Consider the following 10,175-nt stretch of genomic DNA (forward strand, 5'->3'; position numbering starts at 1 on the left):
GACATAGGGAATCTGTATTTGATGATCTTCACTATAAAACAACGAATGAGTGCATGCTTAAGTGGCTTTTCATACTTACCTGTAAAGTATTAGCACTCCGTTCGCATTCATGATAAAATTCTTGTGAATCTGGGTAGACATACTCTAAATTTCAGGGATTTTCATAACATCTGATTCCAATGCAAGGCATGATGCACTTTGTGTCAGATGATTCAAAAGAGTTCCGGGGGTGCCTGAGTGGCACTCAGTGGCTTAACTGACTAATTAAGCATTGGACTTCGGCTCAGGTCATGACCTGGCAGTTGTGAGTTTGAGCCCTGCATTGGGCTCTGTGCTGATAGCTCAAAGCCTGGAGTCTGCTTTGGAATCTGTGTCTCTCTCTGTGCCCCTCACCCACTCATGCTCTGTCTTTCTTTCTTTCAAAAATTAAAGAAAAGAAAAAGAAAAAAAGAAAAACAAAGAGTTCCAGAAACACGGGCCATTCCCCACAATCTCATGGTCCACCTGTCTTACAGGTATGTGTAACTTAAAGTGGCCTTATGAGAGCATTCTGCTGAATGAGATGAAGAGAGAAGTGCCTTGAAGGGGATGGCCTTCCTTCAGCGAAAAGGAGTGTTTGGAAAACATATTCCATAAGTCCTATCAGATTTACACTCCTTCCTTGCCACGTGGAACATGGTTTGATAGCTGATAGTGGGGCAAGCATCTGTGGTCATGAGAGAGCAAGAGAACACATGCCTGCAGTGGACAATACCAGAGGGAAGAATTAGAACAGCTAGAGCACACCACAGGGTGTCTGAGCCATGTTATCAGACCTGAGCATCTACCTACTCCCTGTGTACATAACACAAAATACACAGCTTTTTCCCTATGTACACGTTGACCTTCTCATGGTATAGCTGAACACAAAATAACAGCTATCCCATATTGCATCGTTATACTTCAATGTGCCCATGTTAAATGTGAGCACAACTTCTACCCAACTTCATGGTATAAGTTTCTACCACAGACAGAAGCCCTCAGAAGATGGGTGAAATGCATCATGTGCTGTGAATGAACAGAGGGGCATCTAGCCTAAAAACTAGGTGGACTGTACGAGGCAGAAGCGCTCACTGACTGTGTCTGGTGAATTGCTCCCCAATTAATCAGTACCTTGCACAATCTTCAGAGTAGAACACTCATCGTGGGGCTCATGCAGGACTGAGTTTCCTGCCAGCTGTGGATCAGCTTCCCTGGAATGTCATCCATCTACAGTGGATCAGACCAACATGCGGTTATAAACCGAAGATTCTAGTGCTTTGTGGAAGGACAGCACACACCTCCTGATCCTGCCGGTGTCCAGAAGGACTTCTCATTTCCAGCATCTACTCTGTCATGTGACGTTGGGAAGCTATGCCCACAACATTTGTATCTTCCAGCAACCCCTCTCCTTCCACTGCCACTGATTTTGGCCTGAAAAGTACAGGAATCTCTGTCATCCAACATCACGTGTCCTCAGCACTACACAGGGACATATGAAATCACGAAGATAGGATCTGACTTCTCTGAAACCCACCTCATTTGCCAAATCTCCATCTCTGTCACATTTGTTGATCAAAAGTAGATTCCTAAGGCCTTGCAGTGACTAAAAGAGACTCCCTGCCATTTGTGTCCCACATTTCGAGTTCTCCATATTTGCTTTCAGTAGACCTATGTTACACTCAAAGAATACCATCATTATGTTTCATCTGCCTTCATAACTGTCTCAGTGCCAAGTGCCTGAGTTAAACCTGTGGCCCATTGACACCGCTGTCCTCTTATCTCAATGAAGTGGTGACGATGTTGTATCTAAATTTTAAATATAGCCTCCAGTGATCTGTTTAAAGATAATTTCTCATTGCTCAGAAAAATTCCAAACTACTCATGAGATGTTTCTCAATTTGCCTCTCTTTTATAAATCCTTTGCTTGTTTCAGTTCTTAAATGCACCATATGCACCAGTTCTTAAATGAAATCATATGGTATTTGTCTTTTTCTGACCTATTTTGTTTAGTATAATACTCTCTACCTCCATCTATTCATTGCAAATGGCACGATTTCATTCCTTTTTATGGCTGAGTAATAGTCCATTGTGTATATATACCATATCTTCCTTATTCATTTCAGTCAGTGAACACTTGTGCTGGACTGTTGGAAGCAGAAATGCTGACTGCCACTAACAGTTGAACGGTTCCTCCAACAAATCAGTGCCTCAGACAGAACCAGAGCACAGGATTATACTCATCATGGGGCTGACTGAAGGGAGGATGGTCCCTCACAGCAGTGAATTAGCTTCCCTGAGACGTCATCCATGTAGACTGGATCTGAACTGAAATGGGGTTATATACCTGGGGTATTAGTACTTTGGTGCAACCACAGCATATGCCTTGCTGACCCTGCCTATTATAGTGTTCAGAAGGCTTCTTCATCTCAATTATCTACTCTTCCATGTGACATTTTAAACCTATGCCCAAAGTGTTTGCATCATCCAATATGCCTTCCTCCATCCACTGCTCCTGATCTAGGCCTGGGCATTTACAGTAATCGTTGTCATCCAACAGCATCTATTATTCAGTAACACAAGAATTCAGTTAAATCATGAAGATAAAATAGGAATCCCTTAATCATCAGAAACTCACCACATTTGCCAATCCCTTATCTCCATTACATTTATTCAACCTAGGACACCACCAAGAGCTACTTATGACTTTGGGTGACAAAAGGGAACCACCTCCATTTCCTTCCCCACATTTGAAAGAGAGTTCTTCACATCTTCTTTTAATAGCTCTTATCTTTCTAAGGATGGTGCCATCATCATTTTACTTATATTTTCATTCCACATCCTAGTGCTAAATGTCTGAATTAATAGTGTGTCCCACTGGCCAAACATCTCTATGGTTTCAGTTAGGATTTCAGTGACATCACTCTAGTCACAACAAAGGCAGAGAATAATGCTTTTGATGCCTATGTAGATGAAAACAAAAATGAGGAAAAATAGAATCGGATATCTAGAGATAACTAGGAATTAAAGCAAGTAGTTGTTATTTTTGTAAATCCAGAGAGTCAGTTGTGCAACTCAGGAAAGGTGTCTTCTCTCCACATGCAGAATTCATTATGCTACTTCTTTACTTTGCATATTTTCTTATCTCTTCCCTGGGACTATAATATCACTCCTATTGCAATATGTTTATCCTACTTATGGGGTATCTATTTCACACCCAGCACTGTCATATATGCATGTTTACTTCATGTAAACATCAAAACAACACTTCCACATATGACATGGGGCATATACCTTTATTTGGGTTCATGGTGGAGTGTTTTAGTGTCTTTGGGCTAAGTCCAAATTGGGCCATTCGCTAAGGCAGGTTTAGGTAAGCTCTGTGGGAGTCTTCTCTAGAAGACATACAAGAGTAAAGCCATGGGGGATAGGAGAGATGATTCCTCACAAGGGTGGATTGGAGATGTCTTATCAGAAGTTACATTAACTTGTGACTCTTCAGGGTATTGTTTAGGGATCACAGTAGTGAGACGGGTTGATCCAGTTCAAGGCCCCTACAAAACTCCTGGCTACACAAAGTAAAAGCCAGGTAGCATTATCATGCAGTACTTGAGGTAAACGTTTAACAATACCCCTAGAAAATCTGTAATATATACATCTAATATCTCAGCAATACCAACGAGGTAAAAATAAAACAATAGATAAAGTAGGGTAAAAATAATCACACATTATTTGAAGCTTAAGGCCACTGAGAAAATGGATTACAGGATATATTATTGGATTCCATTACCAAAGAGTTGATAGGTACCATCAGTTACCTACAATCTTTAATAAAATGAGGTATGTTTACACTGGTGGTGGGATGACACTTCATGCATTACACATTGAAGTTCACACATTAAAAAAACATTGCTTTTGGGGCGCCCGGGTGGCTCAGTCAGCTGGGTGGCTGACTTGGGCTCAGGTCATGATCTCACGGCTCATGAGTTCAAGCCCTGCGTCGGGCTCTGTGCTGAGAGCTCAGAGCCTGGAGCCTGCTTTGGATTCTGTGTCTCCCTCTCTCTCTGCCCCTCCCCTGATCGCACTGTATGTGTGTGTGTCTCTTTTTGCTCCTCCCCTGCTCACGCTCTGTCTCTCAAAAATAAATAAACATTAAAAACATTTTAAAAACATTGCTTTATTAATTAAAGCATATTAAATTCACACATAGACTAAGTTATGCATTTCAAATCCACTCTGTAATCCTTGTTAAAGATACAGAATACAAGCATTCAAGAAGCTGTTTCCGGGGCTGATATCAAGCTGGGAGTAGTGATTTCCTTGACAGGCCTGAGGTAATTCTTGAGGAATGTGGATGTATGATTGTATACCATTTTATGGAAGAATTAGCTATCCTCTTTCAGATATCTGTGACAATTTCATTTCAACCACATTCACTATTGCTACAATGAAGATATATCAGTATTTTATTGGACTGCCAATACTAAAGACCAATTACTAAAACATTTTATTTATAATATTCAGAAACCTTTTTAGTTTTAATTAATAGAGAAGAATGATGATCTGAAAGCCTATTTCATGGTACTTTAATACCATGAATTTCATGGTACTAATATGGTACTTTAATCAATATTATAATCACAAAATAGCATCTGCATTAGATTCTCTTTGTAGATCGTGTATCATATTTTTCTTCCTTTTCCATAGACAATTAGATATGCATGAGTCCCACGTAATGAAAAAGGTCATTTAATTTCTTTGATGCAGCAACAATCAGCCCCATGATTTCATAAATCCACTAGAAATAAATGAATTTTGTGGAGTGATTATAGAAATACATTAATATTTGTTAGTCACATCTCAAATAGGGTCAATGTAAAAAAGCATATATTCAAATTAGTAAACCTATGAAAATCCATCCCCTCTATCTTTTGAAGGATACCAGCAAAAGCATTATCTAAGTGTTTAACTTTGTATTATCCTTAATAATACGTATTTGGATGTAATGTCTGAATAGACATACTGCTTTCTACTGTGAATTCTGTGACATTTATTGACACTTGATGCTCAGTTAAATACTTTTCCAAATATTTACATCTTTCAAGATACTTTCTTTTATGCACTCTTTGGTGTTTGCTGAAGTGTATGCTTAATAGGGAGGACTTTGCTCATTCATTATGTTTGTGGGGTTAAAATCTAGTGTGCATTTTGAGATATTGATTAAGAATTGAATTCCAGGTACAAGCACAACAACTCTCTCTCTATTTTATGGTTTCTATCCTGTAAGACAGCTATGATGTTGAGCAAATTCTGAGTTCTGCTACAGGCTTGCTACATTCTTTACCTTTGTAATATTTCTCCTCAGTATAAACTCTGTGATGCTGAGTAGGGTTGAGCAGTCCTGAAAGTTTTACCACATTCTTTGCTTTTGTAAGTTTTTTTCTTCAGCATGAATTTTGTGATGAAGAGTGAAGCTTGACCTCTGATTAAAGGGCTTGCCAAATTTTTTATATTTGAAAAACCCTCTCATATACCTACTCTGGTCAGAACTCAGAGTTTAGCATTGCTTAAAGGCCTTGCTACATTCTTTAGAATTCTATGGTTATTCTCCAGTATAAATCTTCCAATGTGAAGTAAGGGATGAATGGTTCTTAAAAGTTTTCTCACTTTCTTTAACTTTGTAAGGTTTGCTCCAGTACAGAATCTGTGATAATGAATAAAGGATGAACAGTGATTACAGATCTTGTCACATTCTTTACATTGGTAAACCTTCTCTCGAGTGTGAATTCTGTTAGGTTGAATAAGGTGTGATTACTTCTTAAAGTCCTTGCAACAGTCCTTATATTTGTAAGGTTTCTCTCTAGTATGAATTCTGTGATGTTGAGTAAGAATTGAGTGCCAGGTAAAGGCCTTGCCACATTCATTACATTGGTAAGGTTTCTCTCCGCCATGAATCCTATGATGTTGAGTAAGATATGACTGCTGGTTAAAGGCCTTGACACATTCTTCACATTTGCAAGGTTTCTCTCTAGTATGAATTCTGTGATGTTTCATTAGGGTTGAATGCTGGATGAATGCCTTGCCACATTCTTCACATTGGTAAGTTTTCTCTCCAGTATGAATTCTATGATGTTGAGTAAGGATTCAGTGGCTCTTAAAGACCTTGCCACATTATTCACATTTGTAATGTTTGTCTTTAGTATGAATTCTATGATGTTGAGTAAGTCTTGAGCGGTTGTTAAAGACCTTGCCACGGTCTTTACATTAGTAGAGCTTCTCCCCAGTATGGATTCCCTTATGTCCATTTAGTGATGAGCCATACTTAAAGGTTTTACCACATTCTTTACATTTGTAAGGTTTCTCTCCAGTATGCATTTGTTGATGTTGAATTAGTGTTGAGTGCCACTTAAAGGCTTTGCCACATTCCTTACAAATGTAACCTTTCTGCCCAGTATGGTTTGTCTTATTTATATTTAGTCTTGATGACTGACTAAACATGTTCCCAGGTTCATTGCATGTGTATGGGCTTTTTTCCTACATGAATCCTCTGATGATCACCAACATTAAGTGATCACCAACATCATTAAGTGTACATTCTCTAGGCACTATGTTTGTATCTATCCCCTGCCACTTTTTGGAAAGAAGCTTCTATGCACATCTTTGGCAGAAAGCCCTGAGTACCAGTTGAAGACAGCTGAAAGATAACAAATAAGAGAATAGTAAAATCATTCTACTTAATCCTCTCAGATGAATATAATGAAAATTTCTAATATGCAATATTCATCTCAGAGAACTTCAGCAAGATGGCTGAGAAGGAATCATCAGGACTTCATTCCTCCATGGACACATAGAGTTGTACGCAATGCTCACAGATAGTTCTGTAGTATTGTCATGCTATAGCACACATCATGTTCCTATTCCTCCAATAATCAGGGAAAGTACCATATGAGCCCAAATTACCAGAAGAAGGAAATTTAAAAATAAAACAGAAATGAACAAAATAGGACATAGTAAACAGGAAAATATCGACAGTAGGAAGAGTTGGTTTTCAGAAAAGCCCAACAAATTGGACAGACCTATAACCAAATCAAGTAAGAATGAAGGAGAGAAGACCAACTAAAATCAGACGTGGACAAATGAAACAGTATAATAGACAGCATAGAAATAAGAATCATTTTAAGAGGTGACAATGGATAATTATGTGCCAAGAAACAGATACTGAAAAGGGGGTATAAATTTCAAAAATGATAAAACCTGCCTGGACCCCATCAAGAAGAAATATTTTTAGCTATCTCAACGGAGCTACAACTACTATGTACATTGAAAATTAATTTAAAAAATGCCCAACAATTAAAATTCGCGTGCCAATGGATTCACTGGATAACTCATACAAACACTTAATGAAAGCGTTCTTCAAATCTCCTCAAACATTTCCAAGCAGTGAAGAGAAGAGAGTTTGTGAACACACTCTCTGTGACACCAGCATTAACAGGTTATCAAAGCAAAGGAAGACATTACAAGTAAAGAAGAGTACAAACTACTATCTGTGGGGAATATTCATGGAAAGCCCACAATAAAGCAAAGCAAACTGAATCAAAAGCACTTTCACTATGTTACCACATAATCAAGTGGGAATTCTTCCTGGAATTCAAGGGTGTTTCAACATATGGAAAACTATCAATTTAAGACTGCACCTTAACAGAATGAAGATCAAACATGACATCCTATTAATTCATGCCAAACAAGAATGCAAGCATATGGCTACCATTTCAGGATTAAAAACACTCAATAGTAGGAATAGAAGGAAACTACCACTACCTAGTAAAGTCCATATATGTACAAAGACCTGAAATCTAACATATTCAATAGTAAGACTGAAATCTTGTCCTATCAGAAACAAGGTTATGAAGTGCCTTCATCACTTTTGTTCAACATAATACTGGGTATTCTAGTCAGAACAGTTATGCAATAAAAGTACATTAAAGGAACCAGTAGAAAAAGTATCCTTATTCACAGATGACATGGTCTATAAAGAATCCTTATTTTTATATTGTTTTTTTAATTGTCACTTGTATTTTTAATTTTTGCCAATTTTTCCTACCCACCTTTCCATTTTCAATATTTTTTTAATGTTATAAATGCTTGAGTTAAGAAAAATAGTTCAAATAAACAACATTACACCCCAAGGAAGCAGATTAAAAAAAAAAAAACATAGCTTAAATTTAGTAGAGGAAAGAAATCAGAAAGAAAAATCAGAAACAAATAACTGAGATATCAGAATAAACAATAACATAACATTGAAAGTATCAAAATCCCAACGTCATTTTTGGCAGAAGGATCAAAACCCACCATAACATTCATATTCATGTCACAGGATAACACACACCCAAAAAAAAATCTCAAGAACTATAAAATTCTAAGATTACACACATTCTATAGTGTAACAAGTTGACCTGGAACAATTTTCCAATCCTGGCAGAAGACAGGAGACTCCTAGACCAAAGTCCAAGGATCTTATGGCTCATGACACAGCAAACACCATAAACATCTTGATCACACTAATTTCACTTGCTAGCCCTATACCCACAATTCATACAGGCAGATGCTGCACATGCAGTGGGTCTGTGTCCCACCTGTGAGACTCTGAGCATAGGAAATATCTTAAAGGATCATCTTAAAGATCTTAAGGATCTTAATATCTTAAAAGATCATCTACAATATCTGCTTGAAACTTTGCCATTGTCAGAAACATCTCTGTTTTCCTGTCCAATAAGCAAATCTGTCCTATACCCAGGAGCAAGATACTATCACAATATTCCAAAAGGTTTTTATACGCAAATATCAATGGAAACACAATTAGAATAAAAATTTCAATGCCTCTATATCCATAATACATGGAGAAACTGAAAACCATAGAAAATCATCTCCTAAAAATATCCAGAATGCAGTTTGACCGTGATTTGGCCCCTGCCTAATTTTTCCCTGTGTACATCATCTCGTCAAAAACTCATTAATCTGGGGCACCTGGGTGGCTCAGTCGGTTAAGTGTCCGACCTCAGCTCAGGTCACGATCTTGCGGTCTGTGAGTTTGAGCCCCGCGTCGGGCTCTGGGCTGATGGCTCAGAGCCTGGAGCCTGCTTTCGATTCTGTGTCTCCCTCTCTCTCTGCCCCTTCCCCGTTCATGCTCTGTCTCTCTCTGTCTCAAAAATAAATAAACGTTAAAAAAAATTTAAAAAAAACTCATTAATCTGACACAGGGTCTGGGATAAATTCTATTCCATTTATGTCACAAAACATTTTCCAAGGCTATGATCAGCAGGGTACAATGCAGAAGAATCAGTGACCTGAAATGTTCACTCCTGCAATGTCCCTTTGGGTTTTTCCTGATTTAAACCTGGTAAAGAAATCTCAATACCCATGAGGATCTACCTTAAATTTCTGTAGTGAACTTTCTATGGGAGCTGGGTGAAGAAGCAAGTAAACTGTGCAAAAGCATACAATTTATATGAATCTGATGAGATGAGAGAATTTTGAACTGCTTACCTGGACAAAACATGTCCTGGATACAGTGGAATCATGGTTCAATACAATAAAAGGGCTGAGCATTGGGAAACACAAAAGAACTAGGGCAGAGGATTAGGGCAGAGATGTTCACCAACCAGTGGACAAACCCCTGGCCACTCTGTAGACATACCAAAGAAGTGTGCATCCAAAACCATGGCAGACATCTTTTCACCCAAAAGCTGTCACTGTTGGTGGGACTCCTTTAGAGACAATGACCAATGTCTTGACTATCATCACTTGTTTGGCAATAAAATCTGTACAACTCAATGCACACCCAATGCGGCAAAGACAGACATCATTGGAAAACAGCTATAAATTTGCCAAGTTTCCAATGACAGCCCTTAACAAGATTACTACTATTGCCAAGACCCTAGAGGCCATTCTGCTATGGAAATATAGGAATCATCTTTCTTCTAAGCAAAAAGGCCCATGGAAGGTTTTTGACATCAAACCTGACATTGAGGGTGTGGTCCTGGGAGACTGCTAAACATCAGTAGAGGCAAGAAAAGATGGAGAGAAATGACAGAAATCTTCTCCAAGATCATGATGATGTTAATCCATGTGAAGAAATAACTTGTGCAAGCAAACAAAAA

General features: G+C 38.3%; 1 pseudogene; it reads right to left on the reverse strand.

The window, feature by feature from the left end:
- Positions 1–2,455: 2,455 nt before the first annotated feature.
- Positions 2,456–9,746, reverse strand: LOC121018907 (putative zinc finger protein 726P1; annotated as a pseudogene).
- Positions 9,747–10,175: the final 429 nt, after the last annotated feature.

Source organism: Herpailurus yagouaroundi, unplaced genomic scaffold (assembly GCF_014898765.1).
Source record: "Herpailurus yagouaroundi ecotype Mexico unplaced genomic scaffold, PumYag 220, whole genome shotgun sequence".
Classification (NCBI taxonomy): Eukaryota; Metazoa; Chordata; class Mammalia; order Carnivora; family Felidae; genus Herpailurus; species Herpailurus yagouaroundi.